At 42.0% G+C, this 15,259-nt stretch overlaps 1 protein-coding gene across 2 annotated transcripts in view; it reads left to right on the top strand.

Moving 5' to 3' along the window:
• Nucleotides 1-15,259, top strand: part of LOC129826475 (single-stranded DNA-binding protein 2) — a 128,257-nt gene that overhangs the window by 1,173 nt on the left and 111,825 nt on the right. The window lies entirely within an intron of this gene.

Raw genomic sequence — 15,259 nt, 5'->3', positions numbered from 1 at the left:
TCATTACCATTACCAAACCTTTTACTTGCATAGTGCACCCCACTGGTCAAGTTGCTTAAACAATAAGCTTTTGTACATTTTAGGAAAACATATCACTTATATGCTACTGGGTTATAATGCATGCACGTTGAAACCGATGTGTTCTTTAGTTGAGCAAATAGTTCTCTCGTTGTCGCCGGTGCCCGGTGGTTTGTCTACTGTCACATAGGCAAAAAAATATGCAATTTCTGTCAAAAATCATGTTATGCAAAGACCTACAGTAGCCTCCGAATAATTTCTGAGGAATGTCTCTGTTGAGTGATCACAAAGTCGTGTCTAAAGACAAAAACATTTCCTGCGAGACAGACAGGAGAATTTGGTTAGATCTACATTGTTGTTGTCGCATAAGTTATGTAATATTCTGCTTCACGAAAACACCAGACACACTCTTATACCAACGCATTCATGGCTTTCTAGGCTTTCTTTTAAGTGTTCATAAACGTCATGTTGGAAATGTAGTTTAATTTGAGCCAGTTTGCTTTAGTAGGAAAATAATCCTGCATTAACAGGACATTTTAATTATGTTGATTATACTTCATGGGAATTTTTGTAGGGGTTGTTACATTTTTCGTAAGTGAAAATCAAGTCTGAAATTTCAATGTGGAAATGACAAAATTCAGAAGCATTTTTAAACCTCAAATACACTATAATTGCAGGAATGTTCTCATGCAAGAGCGTGATCAGATTAAGATCTTACACCTGTATAGAAGGCTGCGTTTACACAGGCAGCCCAATTCTGAACTTTTTTTCACTAATTGGTCTTTTCACCAATCAGATCAGCTCTGAAAATATATGATGTGATTGGTCAAAAGACCAATTAGTGGAAAAAATAATTGAGCTGCCTGTGTAAAGGCAATATGTGCCTGTGTTTGCAACTGATCCCACACTTTTCCACACTTTTTTTCCTTCTGAATTGTCTTAGATATGTTTGACGACTTTCTTAGTTTTGACGGCTTAAGCCTGCAACGACAGTAACTGAAAGCTTGAAACCGCTAATCGCCAAAATCTGGGCTTGTGTGCCTGCGTGTGTGTATGTGTAAGGGAGTTGTGTGTGAGAGAGATGCACATGTAGCCTATTCTACACATTATTTCATTAAATTATGTTAATTGTTTAATTTTGTGCTAATACATGATTGCCAAAAATGTGGGTAAATTAAATATATTTCGGAGGCTAGTCTATAGGACAGTAATAGTTAGCCTACAGTGCTCAGAATGTTCACACCTGCTTTGGAAGTCACCGACGTGTTACAGGTGTGGACAGGTTCTCAGGGAAAGTAACCATCGGTTATGTTGGTCCCGGATGAAAAGAGTCTGTTTCGTCTGATAAGATTAACCCACCAAGGGTTCAGTTCATAGCAGTAGACTATTTCTCACTTCAATACCATTCATTCATTTCTGTCTGCAGTAGGATGTCCAGACATATCCGCAGAGTCCCAGGTTTGAGGAATCCTGAGAGCGGTCAGCAACACACAAAGGGATGGATGGCACTGTACCCCATAGCTCTATCTCTGCCTTATATATATATATATATATATATATGAGAGAGAGAGAGATTCCTCATAGGGCTTCCTCTAGATAGGCCTGGACAAGACAAAGTTGTTGATAAATTGTGTGTGTGTGTTGGTAAGCTAGTCTAAATAGTACTAGATATATGATTGTCCATGGTTTACCTATGGTACAGTACAGCCTAGCTCTCCTGGGACCTCATTAAACTACTGTACACACACATACATGTGTTAAATAAAAGTGTGAAATACGTGTTCTTGTGAAAAATGCATACAGATTTCTTACATCTTAGAAATGGTTTGTTTACCTGTTCGAACTAAGAACACTTTGGTAAATGCAGAACTTAACATGGAAAGAAAGTCTCATGTGAACGAGAGATATAGGACAAGGGAGAGGAAGAGATGAACTGTAAAAGAGGAAAATAAAGAGGATAAGAGAGGATGAGAAGAAGAAAGGACAGAAGAGAGGGAATTGCATGTTTTGTAGCACACAGTTCTACTGATCAGTGGGGTGTCGCTGTATCTGACACACAGTTCAGTCAGTACCGTCTTCTCTTCAGTTGTTTCTCATTTTTGCTACACAGCAGGAATCAGAGGGAGAGAGAAATAGAGAGCAACAGATGCAGGGAGAGTGAGGGAGAGAGAGAGCGAGGGACTGGGGGAATTTACTGGCTCATTAGTTTACAGCAGGGGTGTTGAACTCATTTTCCCCCGGGGGCCGCATTCGGTCTTCAATGATGTCCGGAGGGCCGCACTGAAAATGTGTTATATTTCCTAGTCCTCTAGCCATCTTATTTAGAATTTTTGATGCTTCCTGTCTACTAATTATTAGAGAGCTGGACAGTCAAGAAACTGTATGAATATAGGAAAAAAATGTATCCATTAATACTGTATATACAGTTGTTTACAAGTCAGAAGTTTACATACACCTTAGCCAAATACATTTAAACTCAGTTTTTCATAATTCCTGACATTTAATCCAAGTAAAGAATAATAGTAATAGTAGAATAATAAAAGAGAATAATAGTAGAGATAATTATTTATTCCTGCTTTTATTTCTTTCATCATATTCCCAGTGGGTCAGAAGTTTACATACACTTAATTAGTATTTGGTAGCATTGCCTTTAAATTGTTTAACTTGGGTCAAATGTTTCGGGTAGCCTTCCACATGCTTCCCGCAATAAGTTGGTGAATTTTAGCCCATTCCTCCTGACAGAGCTGGTGTAACTGAGTCAGGTTTGTAGGCCTCCTTGCTCGCACACACTTTTTCAGTTCTGCCCATACATTTTCTATAGGATTGAGGTCAGGGCTTTGTGATGGCCACTCCAATACCTTGACTTTGTAGTCCTTTAGCCATTTTGGAAGTATGCTTGGGGTCATTGTCCATTTGGAAGACCCATTTGCGACCAAGCTTTAACTTTCTGACTGATGTCTTGAGATATTGCCTTAATATATCCACATAATTTTCCTGCCTCATGATGCCATCTAATTTGTGAAGCGCACCAGTCCCGCCTGCAGCCATGCACCCCCACAACATGATGCTGCCACCCCCATGCTTCACGGTTGGGATGGTGTTCTTCGGCTTGCAAGCCTCCCCTTTTTCCTCCAAACATAACAATGGTCATTATGGCCAAACAGTTCTATTTTTGTTTCATCACACCAGAGGACATTTCTCCAAAAAGTACGATCTTTGTCCCCATGTGCAGTTGCAAACCGTAGTCTGGCTTTTTTATGGCGGTTTTGGAGCAGTGGCTTCTTCCTTGCTGAGCGGCCTTTCAGGTTATGTCGATATAGGACTTGTTTTACTGTGGATATAGATACTTTGTACCAGTTTCTTCCAGCATGTTCACAAGGTCCTTTGCGGTTGTTCTGGGATTGATTTGCACTTTTCGCATCAAAGTACGTTCATCTCTAGGAGTCAGAACGCGTCTCCTTCCTGAGCGGTATGACGGCTGCGTGGTCCCATGGTGGTTATACTTGCGTTTTATTGTTTGTACAGATGAACGTGGTACCTTCAACTATTTGGAAATTGCTCCCAATGACGAACCAGACTTGTGGAGGTCTACAATTTGTTTTCTGAGGTCTTGGCTGATTTCTTTTGATTTTCCCATGATGTCAAGCAAAGAGGCACTGAGTTTGAAGGTAGGCCTTGAAATACATCCACAGGTACACCTCCAATTGACTCAAATTATGTCAATTAGCCTATCAGAAGCTTATAAAGCCATGACAGAATTTTCTGTATTTTTCCAAGCTGTTTAAAGGCACACTGGAATTGTGATACAGTGAAATAATCTGTCTGTAAACAATTGTTGGAAAAATGACTTGTGTCATGCACAAAGTAGATGTCCTAACCGACTTGACAGAACTATAGTTTGTTAACAAGACATTTGTGGAGTGGTTGAAAAAATAGTTTTAATGACTCCAACCTAAGTGTATGTAAACTTCCAACTTCAACTGTATATATTTTTTACTCAAACCACCCGTGGGCCAGATTGGACCCCCTTTGGCCTGTGGGCCATATGTTTGACACTTCTGGTTTACAGTGTTGTAGTATTGACCTACAAATGACTCCCTACAGAAACAGGGCCCTGGTGTCTAGCAGATGTAGCATGTGTATCACTGTGAAGGTGTGTGTCTAATACACCTACATGTCTCTGTGCTGTGAACTGTTGATGAATGTTGTGTTCTCACTACTGGGGTCATGCTAGATGAAGTGGGAGTAAGGTCTGGTTTTCTCCACCCTTCTCTCTCTTTCTCTCTCTTTCTTTCTTGCTGTCTCTCCCCTCTTCCCCTCTTTCTCTCTCTGTCTCTCTCCCCCTATCTCTCTTCCCCCCTCTCTCTCTATGCCTGATGTAATGACAAGTGACAGCACAGCACCACTGAACTGTACAAAAACTGTTCTGAGAGGACAAACCAGGGTCAAGTGCACTTCTTAGTGCCTGTTTCAGAAAGTTTCAACATGTCTTGAAATGTTCACATCAGTTCAGTATGAAAAGGTTTGTATTTGTATTTGTATTTATTATGGATCCCCATTAGCTGCTGCCAAAGCAGCAGCTACTCTTCCTGGGGTCCAATAAAATTAAGGCAGTTTATACAATTTTAAAACATTACAATACATTCACAGATTTCACAACACAATGTGTGCCCTCAGGCCTCTACTCCACCACTATCACATATCTACAGTACTAAATCCATGTGTAAGTATAGTGCGTATGTTATCATGTGTGTATGCATGTGTCTGTGCCAATGTTTGTGTTGCTTCACAGTCCCCGCTGTGCCATAAGGTGTTTTTTAATCTGTTTTTTAAATCTACTTTTACTGCTTGTGTCAGTTACTGGATGTGGAATAGACTTCTATGTAGTCATGGCTCTATGTAGTAATGTGTGCCTCCCATAGTCTGTTCTGGACTTGGGGACTGTGAAGAGACCTCTTGTCTTGTGGGGTATGCATGGGTGTCCAAGCTGTGTGCCAGTAGTTTAGCAAACAACTTGGAGCATTCAACATGTCAATACCTCTCATAAATAAAAGTAGTGATGAAGTCAATCTCTCCTCCTCTTTGAGCCAGGAGAGATTGATATTATTCATATTAGCTCTCTGTGTACATCCAAGGGCCAGCCATTCTGCCCTGTTCTGAGCCAATTGCAATTTTCCTAATTCCTTTTTTGTGGCTCCTGACTACACAACTGAACAGTAGTCAAGGTGCGACAAAACTAGGCCCCGTAGGACCTGCTTGTTGATAGTGTTGTTAAGATGGCACAACATCACTTTATTAAAGAAAGACTTCTCCCCATCTTAGCTACAACTGCATCAATATGTTTTGACCATGACAGTTTACAATCTAGTGTTACTCCAAGCAGTTCATAATCTCAATTTGCTCAATTTCCACATTATTTATTACAAGATTTAGTTGAAGTTTATGGTTTAGTGAGTGTTTTGTTCCAAATACAATGCTTTTAGTTAAAAAAATATTTAGGGCTAACTTATTCCTTGCCACCCACTCTGAAACTAACTGCAGCTCTTTGTTGAATGTTGCAGTCATTTCAGTCTCTGTAGTAGCTGATATGTATAGTGTTGAGTCATCCACATACATAGAAACTCTGGCTTTACTCAAAGTCAGTGGCATGTCATTTGTAAAAATTGAAAAAAACAAGGGGCCTAAGCAGCTACCCTGGGGAATTCCTGATTCTAACTGGATTATATTTGATAGACTTCCATTAAAGAACACCCTCTGTGTTCTGTTAGACAAGTAACTCTTTATCCACATTATAGCAGGGGGTGTAAAGCCATAACACATACGTTTTTTCAGCAGCAGACTATGATCAATAATGTCAAAAGCTGCACTGAAGTCTAACAAGACAGCCCCCCCAATCAATTTATCATCAATTTCTCTCAGACAATCATCAGTCATTTGTGTAAGTGCTGTGCTTGTTGAGTGTCCTTCCCTATAAGCATGCTGAAATTCTGTTGTCAATTTGTTTACTGTAAAATAGCATTGTATCTGGTCAAACACATTTTTTCCCAGAAGTTTACTAAGGGTTGGTAACAGGCTGATTGGTCGGCTATTTGAGCCTGTAAGGGGGCTTTACTATTCTTGGGTAGCGGAATGACTTTAGCTTCCCTCCAGGCCTGAGGGCACACGTTCTCTAGTAGGCTTAAATTGAAGATTTGGCAAATAGGAGTGGCGATATCGTCTGCTATTATCCTCAGTAATTTTCCATCTAGATTATCAGACCCCGGTGGCTTGTCATTGTTGATAGACAACAATACTTTTTTCACCTCTTCCACACTAACTTTATGGAATTCAAATGTACAATTCTTGTCTTTCATAATTTGGTCCAATATACTTGGTTGTGTAGTGTCAGCGTTTGTTGCTGGCATGTCATCCCTAAGTTTGCTTATCTTGCCAATGAAAAAGTAATTCAAGTAGTTGTCAATATCAGTGGGCTTTGTGATGACTGAGCCGAGTTGGCTTTTTTTCCCAAAATGTCATTTAAGGTGCCCCGAAGCTTTTTTACTATCATTCTTTATATAATTTATCTTTGTTTCTTTGTGTAGTTTCTTTTTCTTTAGTTTAGTCACATTTTTTCTTAATTTGCAGTACGTTTGCCAATCAGTTGGGCTGCCAGACTTAATTGCCATACCTTTTACCTCATCCCTCTCAACCATACAATTTTTCAATTCCTCATCAATCCAAGGGGATTTAACAGTTTTTACAGTCATTTTCTTAAAGGGTGTTTGCTTATTAGTAACTGGAATAAATAGTTTCATAAATGCATAAAGTGCAGCTTCTGGTTGCTCCTCATTACACACCACAGACCAGCAAATATTCTTTACATCATCAACATATGAGTCACTACAAAACTTATTGTATGACCTCTTATACACTATATTAGGCCCAGCCTTTGGAACTTTGGTTTTCCTAGATATGGCTATTATATTGTGATCACTACATCCTATGGATTTGGATACGGCTTTAAAGCAGATATCACATACATTATCAAGCATTTCACACATATTATCCAGATACTGACTGTTAGCACTTGGTGGTCTATAGCTGCTTCCCACAAGAATGGGCTTTAGGTGAGGCAGATGAACCTGTAGCCATATTACTTCAACAGTATTTAACATTAGATCGTCTCTAAGCTTTACAGGAATGTGGCTCTGAATATAGACCGCAACACCGCCTCCGTTGGTATTTCTGTCTTTTCGGTAGATGTTATAACCATGTATTGCTACCACTGTATCATCAAAGATATTATCTAAGTGAGTTTCAGAGATAGTCAGAATATGAATGTCATCTGTTACAAGTAAGCTATTGACTTCATGGACCTTGTTTCTTAGGCTACAAATGTTAATATGGGCTATTTGTAGCACTTTTCTGGGTTGCTTGATTGTTTTTAATGCTTTACTGGGAAGCTTATCAGAGGTAGACTTACTCATGTTATTTACATTGGAGCTGATAGTGCAGGGTGAGCTGTATAAAGTGGTCTTCCTACTATTGCACACCGCCTCAGTGCTAACAGTGTAACTCTGGTTTATAGGCTCTTGATTACTGCTTACAATAGCTGGAGGATAAACAGATATAATCGGTGCAATTAGGGGTACATAAATTAAATTACTTACATTGTGTTTGTCAATGCCCCTAAGATCATGTACATTTGATGCAGCATTATGACGACTCATTGTCAAAATAGTACGGATTAACTGAGCTTGTCCTGGATCATTTACCAGTGATTGTTTCAACACAGCCTTGAAATGCGTGGACAGAGTCAGAGTCCAGGAGCCAAGATGATTTGGATGGACTCCGTCATTCCTGTAGAGTATCTTCTGTTTCCAGAAGGTGTCAAAGTTATCAACAACCAGCAGTCTGCAGTCTCTCTTTCACACCCGCGGCCCAACGATAGTACTGGATCTGAAATTATTGGCTGTTTTTTGGAGTCTTTTAATGCTAAAGTCAGTTCTTTCAAATCCATTTTCAAATGTTCCGAGCTAGCCCTCCTGATGTCGTTTGACCCCACATGGACTACGACAGTGTCATCTCCCGGCATCTGTGGTAGAACAGTCAGAAGCAGCCTTATTATGTCTTGTACTCGTGCTCCTGGGTAGCACAGGGCTTTTGCCTTGGGGACCGAGATGTTTCTCACCATAGAGCTGCCTATGATGACAGGTGGTGATGTTGAATGGGCCTGTCTCTCAGGCAGCCTCACGGTCTGGTAAGACTGGGAGCTCCGAGGATCTGAACCTAAGGAAGAAGCCGAGGATGAAGATGCAGGTACCTCCGGATCCGATCTTGATTGGGAAGCCACCATGGACGAAGGCACCGGAACCTCTGGATCCAGGGAGGAAAAGCTGTTTCTGGTCTGTGTCAGTTCCGGGCTCAACATCTCCATGGAGACCCCCGTTGCCAGAGGACGACTTCTTCGCTTTCCATAGTGAGTGACGTACCTCCATGGCAGGTTGGTTGGGTCAAGATCAGCTCCGTTCTCCAGGGAAGGGGGAGGCCCTTTCGGGGATGGAACCCTGCCTAGCACCGGCCAATCGCCGGTGGAGAGCCGACACGGCGGCGAAACTTCCACTAGACCAGAGCGGCGTCCGGCTACTGGGGTGGAAGAAAATGAAAAAGTAGGTGGGTGTGGGTTCCCCAGTAGCTTATGTAGGTTTGCTACTTGCTTGCTAAGAGTAGCTACTTCGCTCCTGTAGTCCTCCGCAAGCAAGCAGTTGCTACATTGAAAGTCAACGCGGTCCACAATGTCCCGGAACAAAGCAAAGTACACGCAGTTCCTGCAACATTGGAAACATTCAATAGCGACCTCCATTTGAGACCGCCGAGCAAGCTACCGCCGGGCTTTCACGTCTCTCCCGGCTTATCTGGCAGGATTCCGGGACAGATAGCAGCGCTCACAGCAAATTAGCCCAACAGAGCCGCAGGATTCAAAATAAAGTACAAGTATAATAAAACACTGTCAGCTTTTAAACCGAGGTCTTTAGTTCAGGTGTCAGCGTTCGACAGGTTTCAGTTTGAATATGTTTGCTCCTGTCCGGTGTCTATGACTGAGACCAAAGGTTATAAACCAAGTATTCTTCCTTTGAAAACAAAAGAATGCAATTGAAACACTCCTCCCTCGGTACACTGTTACCTTCCCTTAGTATAATTTGCTTAGGGAAGAGTTTTCCTTGGTTGAATTCAGCTGCTGTTGATCAGAGTGTCATGGCACTTGTATGATGTAGAATTGTGATTGAAATGTAGCTTTTGTTAAAGCTGTATCCATGCTTGCTGGCTGTCTTAATGTTGCTTGGTTAGCTTATTTTGTGCTTGACTGAGTGACTGAAGTTTGCAGTCACTCAAACCTCTGCAGACTAGCGTGCAAAAAAAATAAAAAAAATAAGCATAGCTACGGGAAAATTGTTCTTGCATGTGCTATTGCTCTATAACGGTCTGCTAATACAGGACTACTTTTGTTTATTAAAACTTTATTTTAATTCCGATTTTTCAGGGGGTGCTGCAGCACCCTCAGCACCCCTACTTCCCGCAGCTATGTAAATACGTAGGCTACTCACTGTCTCTGGATCCTCGCCTTGTCGCATTGTTTCTCTCACACACACACACACACACACACACAGTTTCTTTCCATCTCCTGGCTTAGACACAGGCACGTGAGACACCTCCTGCTCCTGGCAGGAAGCAGCCGACACAGCATCGCTCCTGACTGAGGCGAAGCAGTGCATGCTGGGAGTGTTTATCCTCTCTTACAGAGCCAGTTCTGGCTGCCACAGACTGCACTGAAACATCACAATATGCCACAGGAGCTGCTCAGTGTACCTGGAGGATCCTTACTGTAGGCCATACTGCACGTCAGATACTGATTTAGCTACGTAGTCTCCTGCTGGCTGCCACTCTCCTGTCTCTGACAATAAGTCACAGGACAGAACTGCACTGAAACATCACCAGATGCAGGTGCTTGAAACATCAGTCTACCTATCCATGTTTTACACTGAAATCAGTTGAAAGATGCTGAGTGCTTAGTCTAAGTTGGAGAGTATGTGTAAGAATTGTCTACATTTTAGTCATTCAGCAGACGCTCTTATCCAGAGCGACTTACAGGAGGGTAAGTGCCTTGCTCAATGGCACATTTTCACCTAGTTGACTCAGGGATTCAAACCAGTGAACCTTTGGTTACTGGCCCAACACTCTTAACCATTAGGCTAGTGACAGGTGAGTGAGTTTGCACGGAAGAAAAATAAGGAAAGAGAGATGAGTGCGTGAATGATCATGAGAAAGAAAAGCGAGAAGAAATAAAAGCATAGAGAGAAGAAAGATTCTCTGTGTGCTTGAGGTCAGATGAGGGTCAGGTGTGGGTAGCTGGTATCCTGGAGGACCTCATGGTCTAATGCTTTCTAATGGCTGCTCATCTGACCCCAGCACTTAACACACATCTCCCACTCATAGATCGCTTACGCTGGGAAGTGACCACACCTGATTCTGCTGGCCAAGTTTCAGACAGAACTCATGTAAAAACATCGGTGAAAGACCCTACAGACACAGGGCTTTAGCACCAGTTAAACTCTCCTCTGATAGGTCAGTTGAGAATATATTGTTGATAAACTGTCCATCCAGTAAGCCTGTCTTAGTTTCTGTTTGCATAGGCTACACCACTTTCCCATATGGTTCAACCACTCTACTTCTAACCCCATCTTTCTGACAGGCTGGCTTGATGATTGGCAGTTCAGTTCAACTCCAGTGATGATTGTAGGGCTAATAGCTTATCTGCTCTCTTGACGACAACAGAGAGAATTGTCACCTACTCAATATTGTTGTCATTCAGACTAGGCTTGGGCGGTATACCGTATACCGGGGTATTTGGAAAAAGCCAAGCGATGGTTTTTCAATACCGTCAAAACTATTTCTTTGACATTTTTCAATAAATGGGAATATTTGTAGCTACTTTTTAAATTAATATCTGCAGTCAACTTGTGCAATACGTTAGGAGATAAAGCAGATTGCGTTCTTCATTTCACCTGTTGCATTATTTTACACTATTTTACATTATGAAGCTTACCGTTCCCCAGAACAGTTGAGCCAGTCAGGTGTTTGTTTGTAAATAGCACAACGGGAGACAGCAGGCGTCCATAGACAGTACCTAGCGTTCTATATCTATCAGAGTCTCTGTTGTGCTGCACACATGAGGTCATGTAGTTGCGTTCATTACTAAATGTTTGCCGTCAGATCACTTATAATGGCTTTCTGACAGAAGTTTAAGAGCTCTGGGTGAGTTATCTGTACAGCTGCCATTTTTTCCCTGTGCTTCCTACTAGCATTTTTTTCTCCTCTGTTATTCTCACATCTGCTCTTCAGAAAAGCATGCATCACAACTTTGTTCATTTGCACAATTTCTATTATTCACTTTCGCTTGGAAATGTCCTCACTCACACGAAAATTACATTCGGTAGCTACTAGCGATGCTTGTATAACTTTATGAGCTGGATTTGCCTGTCTTTGCAATTCGTTTATGTTCGTTTTTGCTCATTAACATTTAGTTAACAGCGTCTCTGTGATTTCACTAATATTTTGTGCAAATATTATTAGCATTCTCGTGATAGAGGCCCAATGGGTTTTTCTTACGTTTTTAGCACCCCTTGTGTACCATGCCGGTAATACCGTAAATCCCGGGACGAGAGAAGGACTGTATGACGATTTGAAAATTTGGATACAGCCCAAGCCTAATTTAGACACAAAGATATGAGGGACTATAAAAGCCATGATTGTCTAAATGTTTTAATCCACCGGCCCCTCAGATTAGCGCCAATCTCGGATTACAAAATCAAAGTCAAAGAAAAACCCTGTATCTAACATGGCCCACAAAGCCTCTGCAAATATCAGTGATGACAACATGACAAGGCTTTGGCAGAAAACACTAGTAGTCTGCTGAATAGCCTCCCAAAGTCCTCTTTTATCTGTAGAGAGCCCTCCTTGTCTTTCGATCGTGTTACCTGCTAAAGATATACAGCAACTATCAAAGCAGCTGCGTCTTACTGAGCTCTAACAGGGAGTCAGTCAGCCCTTGATCAACAGACAGAACAGGGAGGCAATGTTTCACTCAGCAAAGAAGACCCCACATCACATCAGGCATCCTCACGGGACATCTCGTGGTCCTCCGGACGTGACACAAGCCCTTTGTCTCTATCAGATAGCATGAAAGTAGGAGGGAGAAGAAAGGATAAGAAGGCATAGGATCCTGAAAGTCTTTATTCTCTCTGTTCAAAAGATGGAGAACGGATGACTGGGTTTATCACCCAGCACATCCCTCAGGACCCCGGGGGCATCCCAGAACACGCCTGTTTTAATTAGACACACTCTGACTCTCTCTCCTCCTTTCTGCCTCCCGTAAGTCCTCTCTTTGACTCTCTCCTTCTCTCTGCCCCCGGGAGCTCATCTCTCCTCCTCTCTCTGCAAGCCTTCTCTCTGACTTTCTCTCTCTCCTCCTCTCTGCCTCCGGTAACTCCTCTCTCTGACTCTCCCCTCCTCTCTGCTTCCGGTAACTCCTCTCTCCGACTCTCTCCTCCTCTCTGGTTTTGGCAGGAAGTTTTGTGTTGCCCACGGTGACACTAAATGCCCAGTAACTACGGTATGGACGCTCCTGCACAGCTTTTCCTGTAACCCCAGAACAGACTACAAGTAAATGCAGCGGAAAACACACATACAACAAGAGATCAGTCAGGGAAACCCACAGTTGTCTGTTGTATTTTATCTTGTTTGCTTATCTTGCTTTTATGCTTCTTAATTAGATAGCTTGTATCTTCATGTCTCTTCTATTGTGTTTCTTATTTAGCATGTCAAATTTTTGGGTGTTGTACGAGTGTCTGTTTAGTATGTTCAATGTTGCTGTGTGTGCGTTATGTGCGTGTGCCCGCATAGCCCGAAAATATTGTTCTGGCGATATTTGATATGCTTTTTACATTTGTAACGCTATTTTTTGGGGGTGAAAATCGTGAAAGTTGCCATTTTAGGCTGTTTTAGGCTATACATGCGAGATGTAATGCCCAATGTAAGACCCAATGATCCGTGAACCATACATGATACAGACAACACCTGTCACAGATCCCTCTGGAACTTTCATTGCGCACACCTGGCCCCTATTCCCACTGATTGTGTTTGTATATATGTGCCCTTTGTTTCACCATGGTGCTGTCGATTATTGTTACAATGTCAGTTGGTGCGTGTGAGTACCTGTGCTGTGTGTTTTGGGCTTTCGTGCCATTGTGGATTGTGCAGATGATTATGGGTCTCGTCCCATGTGTTAATCATTGTGCACGTGTGTTATTTATTCGAGGTACTCCTCACTCTTTTGTTTGGGTTTCTACCCTGTGTTTTGTTATGTGTTTGTTTGGTCTTCGTCCCCGTGCCTTTACACGGGACGCCGTAATTTGGGTAAGAAATAAAAAACTCTATTACGCATTCCTGCGCCTGTCTCCCAGATCTTTCATACCAGCGTGGCAGCACCTTGGTGCCATTATACTCCTAATAGTTTGTTCTAAAATATGGAGTACCGCTACATTCTCTAATACAATTTTCCACATTCATTTATTCAACATTAAAACTATTAACATATTGTTTTAAACAAGTACATCACATTTCCAGAGTGTGCTCTCTGCTACTGTTAAAGTTATGATAAATGTTATGAGCACCACCAACACAGTGAATGGGAAAATGGATTCAAACGGAACTCCCTCTGCTGGTGATTTGCTGAATATGCAGGAGGGCTGTTAATGACCTATAATTTCAAAAAAATCTTTGACATTTTCCATATGCACAAAAAGCATATTTCTCTCAAATTTTGTGCACAATTTTTTTTACTTCACTGTTAGTATGCATTTTCCCTTTGCCAAGATAATTCACCCACCTGACAGGTGTGGCATATCGAGAAGCTGATTAAACAGCATGACCATTACACAGGTGCACTTTGTGCTGGGGACAATCAATCAATCAAATGTATTTATAAAGCCCTTCTTACATCAGCTGATGTCACAAAGTGCTGTACAGAAACCCAGCCTAAAACCCCAAACAGCAAGCAATGCAGGTGTAGAAACACGGTGGCTAGGAAAAACTCTATAGAAAGGCCAGAACCTAGGAAGAAACCTAGAGAGGAACCAGGCTATGAGGGGTGGCCAGGCATCTTCTGGCTTTGCCGGGTGGAGATTATAACAGAACATGGCCAAGATGTTTAAATGTTCATAGATGACGAGCAGGGTCAAATAATAATAATCACAGTGGTTGTCAAGGGTGCAACAACAAAAGGCCAATTTAAAATGTGGAGTTTTGTCACACAACACAATGCTACAGAAGTCTCAAGTTTTGAGGGAGAGTGCAATTGGCATGCTGACTGCAGGAATGTCCACCATTTGAATGTTAATTTCTCTACCATAAGCTACCGCCATCGTCGTTTTCGATAATTTGGCAGTACATCCAGACCATGTGTAACCACGTCAACCCAGGACCGGGGTTGGGGGGACGGGGTGCTGAAAAGTATTTCTGTCTGTAATGAAGCTCTTTTGTGGGCCTATGCTCTTCCAGGCACCCCTGCCCAGTCATGTGAAATTCATAGATTAGGGCCTAATTAATTAATTTCAATTGACTGATTTCTTTATAAACTCAGCAAAAAAAGAAACGTCCCTTTTTCAGGACCCTATCTTTCAAAGATAATTTGTAAAAATCCAAATAACTTCAGATATTCATTGTAAAGGGTTAAAACACTGTTTCTTATGCTTGTTCAATGAACCATAAACAATTAATGAACATGCACCTGTGGAACGGTCGTTAAGACACTAACAGCTTACAGACGGTAGGCAATTAAGGTCACAGTTATGACATTTTAGGACACTAAAGAGGCCTTTCTACTGACTCTGAAAAACACCAAAAGAAAGATGCCCAGGGTCACTGCTCATCTGCGTTTACATGCCTTAGGCATGCTGCAAGGAGGCATGAGGACTGCAGATGTGGCCAGAGCAATACATTGCAATGTCCATACTGTGAGACGCTTAAGACAGCGCTACAAGGAGACAGGACGGACAGCTGATTGTCCTCGCAGTGGCAGACCACGTGTAACACCTGCACAGGATCGGTACATCCGAACATCACACCTGCGGGACAGGTACAGGATGGCAACAACAACTGCCCGAGTTACACCAGGAACGCACAATCCCTCCATCAGTGCTCAGAC

Source organism: Salvelinus fontinalis, chromosome 28 (genome assembly GCF_029448725.1).
Source record: "Salvelinus fontinalis isolate EN_2023a chromosome 28, ASM2944872v1, whole genome shotgun sequence".
Classification (NCBI taxonomy): domain Eukaryota; kingdom Metazoa; phylum Chordata; class Actinopteri; order Salmoniformes; family Salmonidae; genus Salvelinus; species Salvelinus fontinalis.
This window is presented reverse-complemented; position numbering and strand designations above follow the sequence as displayed.